The sequence below is a fragment of the Rhinatrema bivittatum genome, chromosome 3 (genome assembly GCF_901001135.1).
Source record: "Rhinatrema bivittatum chromosome 3, aRhiBiv1.1, whole genome shotgun sequence".
NCBI classification, from domain to species: Eukaryota; Metazoa; Chordata; class Amphibia; order Gymnophiona; family Rhinatrematidae; genus Rhinatrema; species Rhinatrema bivittatum.
The window spans coordinates 6,015,893-6,036,555 of NC_042617.1; the positions used below are offsets into that span (position 1 = coordinate 6,015,893).

The following is a 20,663-nucleotide window of genomic DNA, read 5'->3' on the forward strand; positions in this document are numbered from 1 at the left end:
TGGCCGACCAATTTCTCAGCCATAACTGATGCCTGGCCACCGTAACCAAAGCCACCCCTCTGGCAGAGGAGAGGACCATATCGCAGCCCGCATCTGCCAGAAAGGCGGCTGACGGCTCCATCACTATCCTTGAATTCACACCAGATTCATCCACCTCCTGAGAGAGGAGTAACCAGGAGCGCGCCAGCAGGGAACAAGAAGCAGCTCTCTGCAAGGTCACTGCCACTGCTTCAGACGCTTAAGTGCGGCCTCAATTCTCCCATTGTGCGCATCCTTCCAGGCTGCTCCTCCGCTTGCTGACAGCACACATAACCGCATCCACGTCTGGAAAATGCAACCGCTCGCTCGCTGCTGGATGCAGAGGGTACAGTCCTTCCAGGCTGCTCCTCCGCTTGCTGACAGCACACATAACCGCATCCACGTCTGGAAAATGCAACCGCTTGCTCGCCGCTGGATGCAGGGGGTACAGTCCTTCCAGGCTGCTCCTCCGCTTGCTGACAGCACACATAACCGCACCCACATCTGGAAAATGCAACCGCTTGTTCGCCGCTGGATGCAGGGGGTACAGTCCTTCCAGGCTGCTCCTCCGCTTGCTGACAGCACACATAACCGCATCCACTTCTGGAAAATGCAACCGCTCGCTCGCCGCTGGATGCAGAGGGTACAGTCCTTCCAGGCTGCTCCTCCGCTTGCTGACAGCACACATAACCGCATCCACTTCTGGAAAATGCAACCGCTCGCTCGCCGCTGGATGCAGGGGGTACAGTCCTTCCAGGCTGCTCCTCCGCTTGCTGACAGCACACATAACCGCACCCACTTCTGGAAAATGCAACCGCTCGCTCGCCGCTGGATGCAGGGGGTACAGTCCTTCCAGGCTGCTCCTCCGCTTGCTGACAGCACACATAACCGCATCCACGTCTGGAAAATGCAACCGCTCGCTCGCCGCTGGATGCAGGGGGTACAGTCCTTCCAGGCTGCTCCTCCGCTTGCTGACAGCACACATAACCGCATCCACTTCTGGAAAATGCAACCGCTCGCTCGCCGCTGGATGCAGGGGGTACAGTCCTTCCAGGCTGCTCCTCCGCTTGGTGACAGCACACATAACCGCATCCACGTCTGGAAAATGCAACCGCTCGCTCGCCGCTGGATGCAGGGGGTACAGTCCTTCCAGGCTGCTCCTCCGCTTGCTGACAGCACACATAACCGCACCCACGTCTGGAAAATGCAACCGCTCGCTCGCCGCTGGATGCAGGGGGTACAGTCCTTCCAGGCTGCTCCTCCGCTTGCTGACAGCACACATAACCGCATCCACTTCTGGAAAATGCAACCGCTCGCTCGCCGCTGGATGCAGGGGGTACAGTCCTTCCAGGCTGCTCCTCCGCTTGCCGACAGCACACATAACCGCACCCACTTCTGGAAAATGCAACCGCTCGCTCGCCGCTGGATGCAGGGGGTACAGTCCTTCCAGGCTGCTCCTCCGCTTGCCGACAGCACACATAACCGCACCCACGTCTGGAAAATGCAACCGCTCGCTCGCCGCTGGATGCAGGGGGTACAGTCCTTCCAGGCTGCTCCTCCGCTTGCTGACAGCACACATAACCGCACCCACGTCTGGAAAATGCAACCGCTCGCTCGCCGCTGGATCCAGGGGGTACAGTCCTTCCAGGCTGCTCCTCCGCTTGCTGACAGCACACATAACCGCACCCACGTCTGGAAAATGCAACCGCTCGCTCGCCGCTGGATCCAGGGGGTACAGTCCTTCCAGGCTGCTCCTCCGCTTGCTGACAGCACACATAACCGCACCCACGTCTGGAAAATGCAACCGCTCGCTCGCCGCTGGATCCAGGGGGTACAGTCCTTCCAGGCTGCTCCTCCGCTTGCTGACAGCACACATAACCGCACCCACGTCTGGAAAATGCAACCGCTCGCTCGCCGCTGGATCCAGGGGGTACAGTCCTTCCAGGACTTCTCCCCCTTTGAGCGTCCCACTCAAGATCAATTCATTCTTGAATGGTCTCCATAACATGGAAGAAACAAGAGGCTTTACGTCTGGACATCAAAATGGGATCTTTCTTTGGCCCCAGGGTCTCCCAGCATCTTCGATGTCTGGAAAATCAGAGCCGGTAACTCATCCCTATGCAAGAACCTCAACACAGTCCTGTACTGTTCCAATCCTCCAGGATCGGCTTCCTCATCCGAGCCATCCGGCCGCCGATCTAGGTGCGCGTCAAGGCTTCACCACAGCACCAGGCGAACGGGAGGCCACCACCTGCGCCCTCTGACCTGGCAGGATTGGTTGGGAGCGAGGACTGAGTCTGAAGAAAGGATTGTAGTCCTTGAAAAAAATTCCACCCAAGAAAGGCAGACGGATCCACGCCAAAAGCAGGAGGCACCTGCCCTGTGCCCACTGAACTGACGAACCGGTTAAGAGGGTGCCACGGTCAGGTGCCACGTCTTCCCCCAGGCCCGCATCAGGCTGGGAAGAACCGCGCTTAGTAAAGTCAGAGGAAGGCAACTCTCCCTGAGCCTGCAGGCAGCGCTGGCACAAGTTAGAGGGAACGCCAGGCTGAGATTTATTTATATTTATTTATTTTTGGTTTTTATAGAGCGACGTTCCTGTACAATATACATATCACACCGGTGTACAAAGAAGTAAAACTGTCGCCTCGGGGGCGGCTTACATTGTAACAATTAACAGAGAAGCATAAAGGAGCTTAAAGGAGCATAAATGAACTTGGGGGAGTTTAGAGGAGTTTACAGTAAAACAATCACGACTAATTAAGTTTCAATAACGAACTCTTCAGGAACTTATGAACAGGGGGGGGGGGTCAAAAACTGTCAGAGGCTAAACTGATAAAGTAGATCTTCCTGCTCTTAGTTCTCCGGGAATGCTTGTGTGAAGAACCAAGTCTTTAGTTTCTTTTTGAATGTACTGTGGCAGGTCCGGAGGGAGCGCGTGCCAGAGTGTGGGGCCGGCTGTGGATAGTGCGCGTTTCCTCAGGGATGATTTCGCTGGCTGGGTGAGTAGCAGCTTCTTGTATGCGCTTCTGGTCGGTTTCTTGGAGGTGTGTAGCTGGAGTTGATAAGTTAAGTTGAGAGGAGCGATGTTGTGTAGGGCCTTGTGTATCATCATGATGGTTTTAAAGTGAATCCTGTATTTAATCGGTAGCCAGTGAAGCTGCTGGAGGATGGGGGTGATGTGTTCCCTTTTTTTGGTGTTTGTGAGGATTCTGGCCGTGGCGTTCAGGACCATCTGGAGTGGTTTGGTGGTGCAGGCGGGCAGGCCCAGAAGGAGAGAATTGCAGTAGCCCAGTTTTGGGAGTATGATGGACTGTAGAACCAGGCGGAAGTCTCTGTAGGTAGTGTAGTAGTGGTTTTAGTTTCTTTAGTATTTGCAATTTAAAGAAGCATTCTCTCGTGGTGTTATTTACGAACTTGTTGAGGCTGAGTCTGTGGTCCAGCAGTACACCCAGGTCTCTCACTTGTGGCGAGGTAGAGGTGACAGGACCTTGGCTAGCCGTTGGAGAGATGGGTGGGAGGTGATTTTCAGGAGCTATAAGGAGGATTTCAGTTTTGTTTGTGTTTAGGACCAGGTTGAGGCTGGCGAGTAGGTTGTTGATTGCTGCGAGGCAATTATTCCAATATGACATAGTTTTGTGTAGAGATTCCGCTATAGGGATGAGGATGCCCGAATATGACAGGCAGCACGGAGGGAAAGGCCCTTAGACTAATGGCGTCTATAGCTAAGAAACCTATCAGTAGGCTGAATGGGCAACTGAAAGGTGTACGGCCAGCTGTATGTGTACTGCAAAAACAATAGGAGTCCAAAACTTGAGTGTTCAAGCCTGTGTTTGATGAGCGCCCAGAAACTCAGCACCCTGACTGCCGCTCAGATTGTACGTACAGGAAAGCTCTCGCCCAAATCAGATGCCACTACTAACTGGACACCCAAGCAGGCACCCAACTAAGCGTCCAAAAACTGGACGCACAGCCGGACGCGCTCGCATGAACCAACGGTGGTGAAGAGGGCAGCCTAAGGGGCAGGAAAAATGCGCAAAAGCACCGTCGCGGCCTAGCACGCAGCACAGAGCGAAGCCTGAGAACAGGGCCTAACCCGAAGGGTTGCCCACGTCCCCCCCAAAACACTCCCGGAGGCAGGAACGAGCATGGAGACCAGAGGAATCCCTATTCACATTTTAATTTTTAAGCTTTACCTGAGCTCAGTCCATCCTGGCTGAGAACAGAGCCTGTCACCGGCTGCCAGGAGAGAGCGCATATACCGTCACCGCCATGCTCAGCTGCCTGCACCCGCTTGCTTTTCAGCTGTCTTTTACAGCTAAGTCCACGCCGGCTGACACCAGCTACCAGACCAAGGCACTCATTCGAGAGAAAAACCAATATACATTTACCTCAGGAATTCTCAACTGAGGGAGGGACCAAAGGAGAGCGGGGTGAATTCATTTTCTCTCTTCTCCTTCTGAAAACTTTAAGTAATCCCCAGTAGGGAGATGCACATCCACCATCTGCTGGAGACGGAGAATACTGGCAGGCTGATGTCACTGCAGGGATATATATATATATACTGTGGTATCAGCTTTGCTCTGTCTCCAACTGCTGTAGAGGTGCATAACACACTGGATCTGGATTCATCTGTCTGAACGCTATGAAATGTTTGATTTCCAGTGATGGAAGATTGTTGTGGATTAGCAAGAGAGGTGCACAAACTTTCTCCTTCCTTCTTCCCACACACACACACACACACACACAGATAGAAGCATGCTGCTTTTCTCTCTCACACACAGACAGCAGCCCGACCCTTCTCTCTCTCACACATAGACAGCAACCCAACCCTTCTCTCTCTCACACATAGACAGCAGCCCGACCCTTCTCTCTCTCACACATAGACAGCAGCCCGACCCTTCTCTCTCTCACAGACAGCAGCCCGACCCTTCTCTCTCTCACACACACAGACAGCAGCCCGACCCTTCTCTCTCTCGCACACACAGACAGCAGCCCGACCCTTCTCTCTCTCGCACACACAGACAGCAGCCCGACCCTTCTCTCTCTCACAGACAGCAGCCCGACCCTTCTCTCTCTCACACACACAGACAGCAGCCCGACCCTTCTCTCTCTCACACACACAGACAGCAGCCCGACCCTTCTCTCTCTCGCACACAGACAGCAGCCCGACCCTTCTCTCTCTCGCACACAGACAGCAGCCAGACCCTTCTCTCTCTCACACACAGACAGACAGCAGCCCGACCCTTCTCTCTCTCGCACACAGACAGCAGCCCGTCCCTTTTCTCTCTCACACACAGACAGCAACCCGTCCCTTTTCTCTCTCACACACACAGACAGCAGCCCGACCCTTCTCTCTCTCACACACAGACAGAAGCCCGACCCTTCTCTCTCTCACACACAGACAGAAGCCCGACCCTTCTCTCTCTCTCACACACACACACACACACACACACAGAAGCCTGGTCCTTCTCTCACATGTACAGACAGAAACATGGTCCTTCTCACACATTCACACTCCCTCTCTCGCTCACACAACACACTCCATCTTTCTCTCTCTCACAATTGTGCCTCTGCTTTCAATTCATCCGGCTGGCGTCTTTTCTTGGGCCACACTGGCCTGGGCTCCGTGCATTCCCGCAGCTCCTTTCTTTGGCCCCACTGTTAGAGAAGAGACAGGCAGCACCCGAGGCAAAAGATCTGCTTTGCGTGATGTTGGTTCTGCAGCGTTGGGGTCGCTGTGACCAGCAACAACCCAGGTGATTGGCTGTAGCGGCCCACGGGGGCATCTTGTTCTGTTCTCTGGCATTAGGCCTTAGGGGATAGGAAGGATAGAAATACGAATAAAGGAAAATTCACTGCAGGGTTTTTGGCTCCCCGTCCCTTCCCCAAATAAATTTAAAGCTCGAGTCCAAGGAAGCATCTTAGATCTCTGATGCAAAGCATTCACAAACTTTCTACCACACTCTGTGGTAGCCAAGGACGCAGAGAAATCACCTTCTGACCTGACGGGTTCCTAACGGGAGAACGCTGCTTCAGGTCAAGAGTCCCGATGCGTTTCTTGTACACGACTACTCACATTTTCTACCACAGGAGGCGGATAAAGGCAGAGAAAACAAATCCCGCAAAATGCCAGGCCCTTCTGGGGCTGGAACAAAATTATTTTTTGTTAAAACGATTAAACATACAAAGAGGGCCTGAGAAAAACCTCTGAGAGCAGGGCGACCGAACAAAGTTCTCAACCACGCTGTGCATTTCACAAAGCGTTTTCCTCCGAGCCTCGGCCCAAGTCGCTTTACGCATTCAGCGCTCAGCGGCTCCCCGTCCGGCTCCCATCAGGAATCCAGCGTCACCCCACGTCCCCTACGTAAGGGGAGGCGAGGACAGCTGCGTCACTGTGAGCGAGGAGGGGGCACATTTACTGCCCGGCGGCCCCCTCACAGGACGATCGGCTCCTGCCTCACGTGCACACTGCCTTTAAGATGTGGTAACTCTGGTTACTCCTCCCTCATCTTCCACACACACACACACACCCACCCCCACACCCACCCACCCCCACACCCACACAGGGATCTCCCATTTCTCTGCCCTTTTGCAGGGTCTGTGACGGCTCGTGAAAGCCTCTGGTAAGAAGAGCGAGTGAGATCCCCACAGAGAGGGAATGGGAGCGTTGGACAAAGGCACCGGGGGAACATCAGAGCAGGATCCATGGAGGAGGAAGAGCGGGCGAGTGGGGTACAAGGGAAGGAGATCACCAGACACAAAGATCCCTTGGTGGGATGGACGGGGAAAAGCAGGGAGGAAGAATAGGTGGGATTTCTCCCCTCGTCAAAGAGTTTCCTTCCCTCCTGCCACTCCAAATCCAGATTTGGCTTCGTTTGGAAAATCGGGTCGGGAGGTTTAAGAGAAACCTGAGAAAGACCTTGTGAAGAACATCAAGCCACCTTTCTAAAACTGCTACTTACATGTTCAGCGAGCTACACAGGAGAAGCGCTCTCTCTCTCTCTCTCTCTCTCATTCTGTCCTGCGTTCTCTCCTGGAGTCAGGCGTCTCTGAAACTCAATCCTGGCCTCTCCGCATCCTGAAGCTTCCTGATGGCATCTGAAACACGAGAAAGCACAACAGAGTATCCGTCACCTGCTCCTCTGACACATGCAGAAGCACAGAGACAAAACTGCATACAGAGGCACAGACAAATTACACACACACACACACTCACCCACACACACCCACACACACAGGGTGTGCACACCCACTTACACCAGCTCCACCACCCCTGCACCCAGTCACACTGCGGCCAGGGCTCCCTCATGTCCTCTGCAGTCAGTCACGCTGCGCGAGGGCTCCCTTGTGTCCCCCGCGGCCAGGGCTCCCTCATGTCCCCCGCAAGTCACGCTGCTGCGAGGGCTCCCTCATGCTCCCCTGCAGCAAATGGCGAAGGCTCCTCATCTCCCATGCAGTCAGTCACGCTGTGGCCAGGGCTCCCTCATGTCCCCTGCAGTCAGTCACGCTGTGGCGAGGGCTCCCTCATGTCCTCTGCAGTCAGTCACGCTGCGGCCAGGGCTCCCTCATGTCCCCTGCAGTCAGTCACGCTGCGGCCAGGGCTCCCTCATGTCCCCTACAGTCAGTCACGCTGCGGCGAGGGCTCCCTCATGTCCCCTGCAGTCAGTCACGCTGTGGCGAGGGCTCTCTCATGTCCCTTGCAGTCAGTCACGCTGTGGCGAGGGCTCTCTCATGTCCCTTGCAGTCAGTCACGCTGTGGCGAGGGCTCCCTCATGTCCCTTGCAGTCAGTCACGCTGTGGCGAGGGCTCCCTCATGTCCCTTGCAGTCAGTCACGCTGTGGCGAGGGCTCCCTCATGTCCCTTGCAGTCAGTCACGCTGTGGCGAGGGCTCTCTCATGTCCCTTGCAGTCAGTCACGCTGTGGCGAGGGCTCTCTCATGTCCCTTGCAGTCAGTCACGCTGTGGCCAGGGCTCCCTCATGTCCCTTGCAGTCAGTCACGCTGTGGCGAGGGCTCTCTCATGTCCCTTGCAGTCAGTCACGCTGTGGCGAGGGCTCCCTCATGTCCCTTGCAGTCAGTCACGCTGTGGCGAGGGCTCTCTCATGTCCCTTGCAGTCAGTCACGCTGTGGCCAGGGCTCCCTCATGTCCCTTGCAGTCAGTCACGCTGTGGCGAGGGCTCTCTCATGTCCCTTGCAGTCAGTCACGCTGTGGCGAGGGCTCCCTCATGTCCCTTGCAGTCAGTCACGCTGCGGCGAGGGCTCCCTCATGTCCCTTGCAGTCAGTCACGCTGTGGCGAGGGCTCTCTCATGTCCCTTGCAGTCAGTCACGCTGTGGCCAGGGCTCCCTTATGTCCCTTGCAGTCAGTCACGCTGTGGCGAGGGCTCTCTCATGTCCCTTGCAGTCAGTCACGCTGTGGCCAGGGCTCCCTCATGTCCCTTGCAGTCAGTCACGCTGTGGCCAGGGCTCCCTCATGTCCCTTGCAGTCAGTCACGCTGTGGCGAGGGCTCTCTCATGTCCCTTGCAGTCAGTCACGCTGTGGCGAGGGCTCCCTCATGTCCCTTGCAGTCAGTCACGCTGCGGCGAGGGCTCCCTCATGTCCCTTGCAGTCAGTCACGCTGTGGCGAGGGCTCTCTCATGTCCCTTGCAGTCAGTCACGCTGTGGCCAGGGCTCCCTTATGTCCCTTGCAGTCAGTCACGCTGTGGCGAGGGCTCTCTCATGTCCCTTGCAGTCAGTCACGCTGTGGCCAGGGCTCCCTCATGTCCCTTGCAGTCAGTCACGCTGTGGCGAGGGCTCTCTCATGTCCCTTGCAGTCAGTCACGCTGTGGCGAGGGCTCCCTCATGTCCCTTGCAGTCAGTCACGCTGCGGCGAGGGCTCCCTCATGTCCCTTGCAGTCAGTCACGCTGTGGCGAGGGCTCCCTCATGTCCCTTGCAGTCAGTCACGCTGTGGCGAGGGCTCCCTCATGTCCCTTGCAGTCAGTCACACTGAGGCCAGGGCTCTCTCATGTCCCTTGCAGTCAGTCACGCTGCGGCCAGGGCTCTCTCATGTCCCCTACAGTCAGTCACGCTGTGGTGAGGGCTCTCTCATGTCCCTTGCAGTCAGTCACGCTGTGGCGAGGGCTCCCTCATGTCCCTTGCAGTCAGTCACGCTGTGGCGAGGGCTCCCTCATGTCCCTTGCAGTCAGTCACACTGAGGCCAGGGCTCTCTCATGTCCCTTGCAGTCAGTCACGCTGCGGCCAGGGCTCTCTCATGTCCCCTACAGTCAGTCACGCTGTGGTGAGGGCTCTCTCATGTCCCTTGCAGTCAGTCACGCTGTGGCGAGGGCTCCCTCATGTCCCTTGCAGTCAGTCACGCTGTGGCGAGGGCTCCCTCATGTCCCCTGCAGTCAGTCACGCTGCGGCCAGGGCTCCCTCATGTCCCCTACAGTCAGTCACGCTGTGGTGAGGGCTCTCTCATGTCCCTTGCAGTCAGTCACGCTGTGGCGAGGGCTCCCTCATGTCCCTTGCAGTCAGTCACGCTGTGGCGAGGGCTCCCTCATGTCCCTTGCAGTCAGTCACACTGAGGCCAGGGCTCTCTCATGTCCCCTGCAGTCAGTCACGCTGCGGCCAGGGCTCTCTCATGTCCCCTACAGTCAGTCACGCTGTGGTGAGGGCTCTCTCATGTCCCTTGCAGTCAGTCACGCTGTGGCGAGGGCTCCCTCATGTCCCTTGCAGTCAGTCACGCTGCGGCGAGGGCTCCCTCATGTCCCTTGCAGTCAGTCACGCTGTGGCGAGGGCTCTCTCATGTCCCTTGCAGTCAGTCACACTGAGGCCAGGGCTCCCTCGTGTCTCCCACAGTGAATCAGTTTGCAGCAAGATTTCCTTTTATACTCTAGAGCCAGATGCACTGCCACAAGTCTATCTTGCACCTTGCAGGGCAGGCAACACAGCCACTCGAATGCTTTCTATCCTGAAGCCTGTCTGTCCTCCTCTCATTCCTGTAATAAGCTTCAGGTCACCAACTTCTCCAGCTCCCTCTTCATTAGTGCATTGTGATGCCTAGAATGAAATGCAAAGATTGCCTCCTGTAGGCAGTTACCCAGCATGGCTCTATGCCATCTCATGCACGGCTAGTCCAAGGCCAAAATTCACTGAGTGCTTGGGTAGAGCAGCCAAGTCATATGACAGTGGCGGATTGCAGGCAAGCACAGCCCTCGGCCAATATCTCCTCTGCACTACTCAGCCCCCATTGATGAACATCAAAAGAGGAGCAAGATGGGCATCTCTCCTGCCAGGATACCTGGCACCCTCTTCTCACAGTCCATGGGCGCACAGCCACGCTATTCATCAATTTCTTGTGCCGAGTTCCTGAGTCAGGGCAGGGTGCAACGGCAACAGCCTAGGCTGGTACGAAATACCTGAGATCCAACAAGGCTATCAATTATTTCCAGCAGTCCTTCTCATCCTCCAGCAAGACGACGCGTAGGTGAGGAGGGCGCTGCTCTAACCTGGAGATTACCTATTCAAACGCAATCCACCATTCCCTCCACCGCTGTGGACACATTCCTGCTCCTTGGCTCTTTTATAACAGATAGACCTGATAAGACTGTTACAGCTCTCCTAACCTGAATGAGGAGGGGAGGGAGGAATTGCAGTCACACAAAAAAAAAACCACAAGAACTAGGCACAAGCTGAAAAGAGATGAAGTATAAACACTTTCAAATTTAGAGAAACATTTTTCCTGTCTGGACAATGAGGCTGTGAAAGAGTCTTATCAGATCTGAGGCAATTACTCAAAAGTTATTTATAAATAAAATGGGCCTATTTCATCTGCTCAGCACTCAGTAGAGAAAAGCAGAATCAACAGTGCATATCTAGAGCACTCAACAGGCGGCTGGGCGTCCGGACATGGCTACCAGCCACAGCCCAGCAGACAAGCACATTCAGAAAAACCCTGGCCTGTCGGGAAGAGCACGCGCACCATCCACAGGTCCCCGACAGCTTCTGCAGGTCCCCATTCACTCTGGCTACAGACAGACATGTAATTGTGTTGTGCGCACGTGACCTGGCAGAGGCAGCACGGCCCCGTCCATATATATATATATATCTATCTATCTATCCAGTGTAAAGCTGGCTACAAAGAAATTTGTGAAAGGGAGGGCACAAAGTTCATTGCCCTTCTAAACATCCAGAGGACAGGCAAGTCGCATGTACCAATATACTGAAGGATCCACAGAAAGACTGCACTCACCTTACTGGTGCCCACTAAGTCAGCAAGCTGGGGAGCTGGTGACAGGATCACCCCACAGTCTGCAGAGCGCCCGTGACAGCACACGTGTAACATGGTCCCCCAAGCACCCCGAAACACAGGAGGAGAAGGGAGCAGAGCTAGCAAGCGGCTCTTCCCTTCCTAGTGCACCAGCAGCAGAGGAGGAGGGGTGCTCCGGAGAGCAGCCTGAGAGTGGGTGTACAGCGATCCCTCGCCTGAGAAGCACAGGCTGTCTTTTCACTAAGAGAGGCAGCGATGGGAAAGAGAGAGAGTCCCAAACTGCAGGGCAAATTTAGAGAGACCTAGGGATCTCAAACAGCACGAGAAAAAGAAATCGGGATATTGAATTCAACTTGGCACAGGGCAAGTGCCGCTGCCCCTGGAAGTGCAGCACAGTGCGTGCGAGCACCCCGCCGCCCCTCGAATGCCTGCAACCTCCTTGCAAACACTGGGCCCCTGCAGCTAGCAGCTGGGCACGGTACCACTAGCAGCTGGGCACGGTACCACTAGCAGCTGTGCACGGTACCACCGGCAGCTGTGCACGGCACCACCGGCAGCTGTGCACGGCACCACCGGCAGCTGTGCACGGCACCACCGGCAGCTGTGCACGATATCACTAGCGGTACCACTAGCAGCTGGGCACGGTACAACTAGCAGCTGTGCACGATATCACTAGCGGTACCACTAGCAGCTGGGCACGGTACCACTAGCAGCTGTGCACGATATCACTAGCGGTACCACTAGCAGCTGGGCACGGTACCACTAGCAGCTGTGCATGCCGGTACCACTAGCAGCTGGGCACGATATCACTAGCAGCTGTGCACGGTACCACTAGCAGCTGTGCACGGTACCACTAGCAGCTGTGCACGGTATCACTAGCAGCTGTGCACGGTACCACTAGCAGCTGTGCACGGTACCACTAGCAGCTGTGCATGCCGGTACCACTAGCAGCTGTGCACTGTACCACTAGCAGCTGTGCACGGTACCACTAGCAGCTGTGCACTGTACCACTAGCAGCTGTGCACTTTACCACTAGCAGCTGTGCACGGTACCACTAGCAGCTGTGCACGGTATCACTAGCAGCTGTGCACTGTACCACTAGCAGCTGTGCATGCCGGTAGCACTAGCAGCTGTGCACGGTATCACTAGCAGCTGTGCACTGTATCACTAGCAGCTGTGCACTGTACCACTAGCAGCTGTGCACGGTACCACTAGCAGCTGTGCACGGTACCACTAGCAGCTGGTGGGCTCTGCAGTGCTTCGGGGTTGCTTGTTGTTTTCTCATGCACATTATACTTCTCAGAGCTTGAGCGGTTTTTCTGTTTCCCGTAACAATGCAAGCATCCTCTTTCCTGGGTCGTCTCTGCTAGAAGGCAGAGGGATTTCGGCCACGTTTTGTGGGTGCTTTTCACCCAGCAGATGCATCCAGCTCAGTCACCAGCAGGTCTTGGATTTGGCACTCTCAGGTTTCATTTGCAACTATCAGGGATTTTTTTTTTTGAACCTACTTTATATCCCCTCCCAGCTTATATTTTATTGCATGGCCCCAGGCTGAGGACTGGCACTAGGCGTCGTCGTTAAGCGATGACCCCGGCTGGAGAGGGGGATTCGAAGCCAGCTCCCCACACGCAGCAACGTGCAGTTTTGTAGTGGTAACGGCTTCAGGAATAGTGAGAGAGGGGGCAGCTCGAGCACCATCAGAGTCCTCTTCCTCTAGGTGAAGTGGTTATGTCACAACCCTGGGATCAAGCTCAGGAAGGTCCCAGCTTCAGAGGTCGCCAGTAAACGAGCTCCTGGAGGACACTTGCATGCTGGTATCTGTTGTGACTTCCCATAGGAGGAGTGGGACTGTGAGTAGGAGGACAAGGCAGCAAGATGTGAGAAGTCTCTGGGCAGATGTGGAGGCAGGCAGAGACAGGAGCTCTTGGGATGGCTGGAAGGACAGCAACTCAAATAAAAAACAAAAAACATCAACAGGGCGGCCTGGCTCTTGCTCTTATAATTTAGCACCAGGTTGCTGGGTAATATCAGTTCGGCCCTACTTGTCCTGCTAATGAAAACTGAAACGGCTACGTTTAATAATTCATTCTTCTCTTTATACTAAACCAAACAAGAGAAGAGAGCCCAGCCATGCTGCTTTCTGGCAGACTGACGGCCCTCAGAAAACGCAACAGATGGATCCCGAGACGCGCGACTCCGCTGCGCCCTCTACAGTGCCGCAAGCTCCTCCATCCCGTCTCAGAGGCAGGGAGCAGGGCCTCATATTCCAGACGACAACAGGCAGGACAGGAGAATACGTAGCAACGCAAGCAGCGCCATGCTGGCTCAGGCCCAAGGTCCAGCGAGACCAAAAGATCGGCTCCTGCTCTCTACAGCTCCTTGCAGAAAGCAAGGTAAAGTCCAGGATGTCCCGCAGGTGTCCGTCCGAGCGACAGAAGTGAAGCGGCCGGCATGCCCGCAGCAAAGCCATTAAACAGGAGCAGGGCCCAGAAATCAGAGGGGCTCAGCTGGCCAACGGGAGGCCCTGCTCTCCAAAATAGCAATAAACCTTTCACTTTCTGTGTAATCATTAAAGGAGAGAACAACTTCTCTGGACCTGCCACTTACAAAGCTAATTCTGAAAGTTGCCCAGATTTCTAATCTCTTCCAGGTCCAGCACCTCAGAACAGGGAACGGTGAACAGAACGATCCGAGCAGAGTCAAGGAACTGACCCTGCTTTTCAAACCGCAGACCCTGCTCATGGGGGATAAACGGGCGAAGGCTCTGACAGCCGAGCAGAGATCCCTCCAAGACACGAGCAGGAGGAGGAGGAGAAGCCCAGAAGCTGAGCGGGGCTGCATCTACACTGCAGTCAGGCATCCCAAAGAGACGGAGAGACCCAGGAGGCGCTGCCCAGACTATGCCATGACTCACCGAGGAGGGAGAGAGTCCTGGCACTGCAGTGAGGAGGACCGTGTAAACACTGGCTTCAAAAGCAGGTAACCAAAGATCTGAAAGCTGGAGAGCAGAAGGGAGGCCTCAGCAAGGATTACTCTCTCTCCCCCGACGTGATCAGCCAGCAGCGCCCAAGCCCAGCACGAGGGAAAACACTCCAAGATACAGGGGGCAACCAGGGCAAGGCCCTTCACACACCACCAAGGCACAGCCTCTGTGCAATCATGCCTGTCCGAACACATCGCACAGAATTAATACACCCGCACTCACCTGCACAAACATCATGCAACACAGCCTAACAGATCCCCACAGGCACAGTGAAAACACATTAACAACAAAAACACACACCGCTGCAGCGAGGAAGACACTAGCACGACCTTACATACACCCGCCGTAGCGAGACAGACACTAGCACAACCTTACATACACCAGCCACAGCGAGACAGACACTAGCACGACCTTACATACACCCGCCGTAGTGAGACAGACACTAGCACAACCTTACATACACCCACTGCAGAGAGGCAGACACTAGCACGACCTTACATACACCCACTGCAGAGAGGCAGACACTAGCACAACCTTACATACACCAGCCACAGCGAGACAGACACTAGCACGACCTTACATACACCCGCCGTAGCGAGACAGACACTAGCACGACCTTACATACACCCGCTGCAGCGAGGAAGACACTAGCACGACCTTACATACACCCGCTGCAGCGAGGAAGACACTAGCACGACCTTACATACACCCGCCGTAGCGAGACAGACACTAGCACAACCTTACATACACCAGCCACAGCGAGACAGACACTAGCACGACCTTACATACACCCGCCGTAGTGAGACAGACACTAGCACAACCTTACATACACCCACTGCAGAGAGGCAGACACTAGCACGACCTTACATACACCCACTGCAGAGAGGCAGACACTAGCACAACCTTACATACACCAGCCACAGCGAGACAGACACTAGCACGACCTTACATACACCCGCCGTAGCGAGACAGACACTAGCACGACCTTACATACACCCGCTGCAGCGAGGAAGACACTAGCACGACCTTACATACACCCGCTGCAGCGAGGAAGACACTAGCACGACCTTACATACACCCGCTGCAGCGAGGAAGACACTAGCACGACCTTACATACACCCGCTGCAGCGAGGAAGACACTAGCACGACCTTACATACACCCGCTGCAGCGAGGAAGACACTAGCACGAACTTACATACACCCGCCGCAGCGAGGAAGACACTAGCACGACCTTACATACACCCGCCGCAGCGAGGAAGACACTAGCACGACCTTACATACACCCGCCGTAGCGAGACAGACACTAGCACAACCTTACATACACCAGCCACAGCGAGACAGACACTAGCACAACCTTACATACACCCGCCGTAGTGAGACAGACACTAGCACGACCTTACATACACCCACTGCAGAGAGGCAGACACTAGCACGACCTTACATACACCCGCCGTAGCGAGACAGACACTAGCACGACCTTACATACACCAGCCACAGCGAGACAGACACTAGCACGACCTTACATACACCAGCCACAGCGAGACAGACAATAGCACAACCTTACATACACCCGCCGTAGTGAGACAGACACTAGCACGACCTTACATACACCCGCCGTAGCGAGACAGACACTAGCACAACCTTACATACACCAGCCACAGCGAGACAGACACTAGCACAACCTTACATACACCCGCCGTAGTGAGACAGACACTAGCACAACCTTACATACACCCACTGCAGAGAGGCAGACACTAGCACGACCTTACATACACCCGCCGTAGTGAGACAGACACTAGCACAACCTTACATACACCAGCCACAGCGAGACAGACACTAGCACAACCTTACATACACCCGCCGTAGTGAGACAGACACTAGCACAACCTTACATACACCAGCCACAGCGAGACAGACACTAGCACAACCTTACATACACCCGCCGTAGTGAGACAGACACTAGCACAACCTTACATACACCCGCCGTAGTGAGACAGACACTAGCACGACCTTACATACACCCACTGCAGAGAGGCAGACACTAGCACGACCTTACATACACCCGCCGTAGTGAGACAGACACTAGCACGACCTTACATACACCAGCCACAGCGAGACAGACACTAGCACGACCTTACATACACCCGCCGTAGTGAGACAGACACTAGCACGACCTTACATACACCCGCCGTAGTGAGGCAGACACTAGCACGACCTTACATACACCCACTGCAGAGAGGCAGACACTAGCACGACCTTACATACACCAGCCACAGCGAGACAGACACTAGCACGACCTTACATACACCCGCCGTAGTGAGACAGACACTAGCACGACCTTACATACACCCGCCGTAGTGAGACAGACACTAGCACGACCTTACATACACCAGCCACAGCGAGACAGACACTAGCACGACCTTACATACACCAGCCACAGCGAGACAGACACTAGCACGACCTTACATACACCCACCGAGCGAGACAGACACTAGCACGGCCTTACATACACCCCCGCAGCGAGACAGACACTAGCACGACCTTACATACACCCACTGCAGCGAGATAGACACTAGCACGACCTTACATACACCCACTGCAGAGAGGCAGACACTAGCACGACCTTACATACACCCGCCGTAGTGAGACAGACACTAGCACGACCTTACATACACCCCCGCAGCGAGACAGACACTAGCACGGCCTTACATACACCCGCCGAGCGAGACAGACACTAGCTTGACCTTACATACACCCGCCGTAGTGAGACAGACACTAGCACGACCTTACATACACCCCCGCAGCGAGACAGACACTAGCACGAACTTACATACACCCCCGCAGTGAGACAGACACTAGCACGAACTTACATACACCCCCGCAGCGAGACAGACACTAGCACGAACTTACATACACCAGCACGACCTTACATACACCCGCCGTAGTGAGACAGACACTAGCACGACCTTACATACACCCGCCGAGCGAGACAGACACTAGCATGACCTTACATACACCCGCAGCGAGGCAGACACTAGCACGACCTTACATACACCCGCCGAGCGAGACAGACACTAGCACGGCCTTACATACACTAGCACGACCTTACATACACCAGCCGCAGCGAGACAGACACTAGCACGACCTTACATACACCCGCCGTAGCGACACAGACACTAGCACGACCTTACATAAACCCGCAGCGAGGAAGACACTAGCACTGCTTTACATACACCTGCCGCAGCGAGACAGACACTAGCACGACCTTACATACACCCGCAGCAAGGCAGACACTAGCACGGCCTTACATACACCCGCAGCAAGGCAGACACTAGCATGGCCTTACATACACCCGCAGCAAGGCAGACACTAGCATAGCCTTACATACACCCGCTGCAGAGAGGCAGACACTAGCATGGCCTTACATACACCCGCAGCAAGGCAGACACTAGCATGGCCTTACATACACCCGCAGCAAGGCAGACACTAGCATGGCCTTACATACACCCGCTGCAGAGAGGCAGACACTAGCATGGCCTTACATACACCCGCTGCAGCGAGGCAGACACTAGCACGACCTTACATACACTAGCAAGGCCCCACACACACCCACCACAGCAAGACAGACACTAGCACGGCCTTACATACACCAGCCGCAGCGAGACAGACACTAGCACGAACTTACATACACCTGCCGTAGCAACACAGACACTAGCACGACATTACATACACCCGCCGAGCGAGACAGACACTAGCACGACCTTACATACACCAGCCGCAGCGAGACAGACACTAGCACGACCTTACATACACCAGCACGACCTTACATACACCAGCCACTGCGAGACAGACACTAGCACGGCTTTACATACACCCGCCGTAGCGACACAGACACTAGCACGACCTTACATACACCCGCTGAGCGAGACAGACACTAGCACGACCTTACATACACCAGCACGACCTTACATACACCAGCCACAGCGAGACAGACACTAGCACAACCTTACATACACCCCCGCAGCGAGACAGACACTAGCACAACCTTACATACACCCGCCGTAGCGAGACAGACACTAGCACGACCTTACATACACCCGCAGCGAGACAGACACTAGCACGGCTTTACATACAGCCGCCGTAGCGACACAGACACTAGCACAACCTTACATACTCCCGCCGTAGCGAGACAGACACTAGCACAACCTTACATACACCCGCCGTAGCGAGACAGACACTAGCACAACCTTACATATACCTGCGAGACAGACACTAGCACGACCTTACATACTCCCACAGCAAGACAGACACTAGCACAGCTTTACATACAGCCGCCGTAGCGACACAGACACTAGCACAACCTTATACTCCCGCCGTAGCGAGACAGACACTAGCACAACCTTACATACACCCGCCGTAGCGAGACAGACACTAGCACAACCTTACATACACCCGCAGTAGCGAGACAGACACTGGCACAACCTTACATATACCTGCAGCGAGACAGACACTAGCACGGCTTTACATACAGCCGCCGTAGCGACACAGACACTAGCACAACCTTATATACTCCCGCCGTAGCGAGACAGACACTAGCACAACCTTACATACACCCGCCGTAGCGAGACAGTCACTAGCACAACCTTACATACACCCACCGTAGCGAGACAGACACTAGCACAACCTTACATATACCTGCAGCGAGACAGACACTAGCACGACCTTACATACACCTGCCGCAGCGAGGCAGACACTAGCACGGCCTTACATACACCTGCTGCAGCGAGGTAGACACTAGCATGGCCTTACATACACCCGCCGTAGTGAGACAGACACTAGCACGACCTTACATACACCCGCCACGAGGCAGACACTAGCACGACCTTACATACACCTGCCGTAGTGAGACAGACACTAGCACGACCTTACATACACCCGCCACGAGGCAGACACTAGCACGACCTTACATACACCTGCCGTAGTGAGACAGACACTAGCATGGCCTTACATACACCCGCCGTAGTGGGACAGACACTAGCACGACCTTACATACACCCGCCACGAGGCAGACACTAGCACGACCTTACATACACTAGCACGGCCCCACACACACCCACCACAGCAAGACAGACACTAGCATGACCTTACATACACCCGCTGCAGAGAGGCAGACACTAGCTTGACCTTACATACACCCGCCGTAGTGAGACAGACACCAGCACAAACTTACATACACCAGCCGCAGTGAGACAGACACCAGCACGACCTTACATACACCAGCCGCAGCGAGACCTACACTAGCACGACCTTACATACACCAGCCGCGAGACAGACACTAGCACGACCTTACATACACCCGCCGTAGTGAGACAGACCCTGGCACAACCTTACATACACCCGCTGCAGAGAGGCAGACACTAGCACGACCTTACATACACCCGCTGCAGAGAGGCAGACACTAGCACGGCCTTACATACACTAGCACGGCCCCACACACACCCACCACAGCAAGACAGACACTAGCACGACCTTACATACACCCACTGCAGAGAGGCAGACACTAGCATGACCTTACATACACCCGCTGCAGAGAGGCAGACACTAGCATGGCCTTACATACACCCGCTGCAGAGAGGCAGACACTAGCATGACCTTACATACACCCGCTGCAGAGAGGCAGACACTAGCATGACCTTACATACACCCGCTGCAGAGAGGCAGACACTAGCACGACCTTACATACACCCACTGCAGAGAGGCAGACACTAGCATGACCTTACATACACCCACTGCAGAGAGGCAGACACTAGCACGGCCTTACATACACCCGCTGCAGAGAGGCAGACACTAGCATGACCTTACATACACCCGCTGCAGAGAGGCAGACACTAGCATGACCTTACATACACCCGCTGCAGAGAGGCAGACACTAGCACGGCCTTACATACACCCGCTGCAGAGAGGCAGACACTAGCACGACCTTACATACACCCGCTGCAGAGAGGCAGACACTAGCACGGCCTTACATACACCCGCTGCAGAGAGGCAGACACTAGCATGACCTTACATACACCCGCTGCAGAGAGGCAGACACTAGCACGGCCTTACATACACCCGCTGCAGAGAGGCAGACACTAGCACGGCCTTACATACACCCGCTGCAGAGAGGCAGACACTAGCATGACCTTACATACACCCGCTGCAGAGAGGCAGACACTAGCACGACCTTACATACACCCGCTGCAGAGAGGCAGACACTAGCACGGCCTTACATACACCCGCTGCAGAGAGGCAGACACTAGCACGGCCTTACATACACCCGCTGCAGAGAGGCAGACACTAGCATGACCTTACATACACCCGCTGCAGAGAGGCAGACACTAGCACGGCCTTACATACACCCGCTGCAGAGA

The 20,663-nt window shown here is 55.0% G+C and overlaps 1 protein-coding gene across 8 annotated transcripts in view; it reads right to left on the minus strand.

Moving 5' to 3' along the window:
• Positions 1–20,663, minus strand: part of TJAP1 (tight junction associated protein 1) — a 248,742-nt gene that overhangs the window by 127,513 nt on the left and 100,566 nt on the right. For 5 of the 8 annotated variants that reach the window (XM_029592852.1, XM_029592844.1, XM_029592846.1 and 2 more), the window contains exon 2: positions 6,984–7,119. The gene's annotated coding sequence lies outside the window, so the exon portion shown is untranslated. Of the gene's footprint in view, positions 1–6,983; positions 7,120–9,927; positions 10,108–10,416; positions 10,597–20,663 lie in introns of those variants that run through there. The other 3 variants (XM_029592848.1, XM_029592845.1, XM_029592849.1) reach the window with 3 other exon arrangements.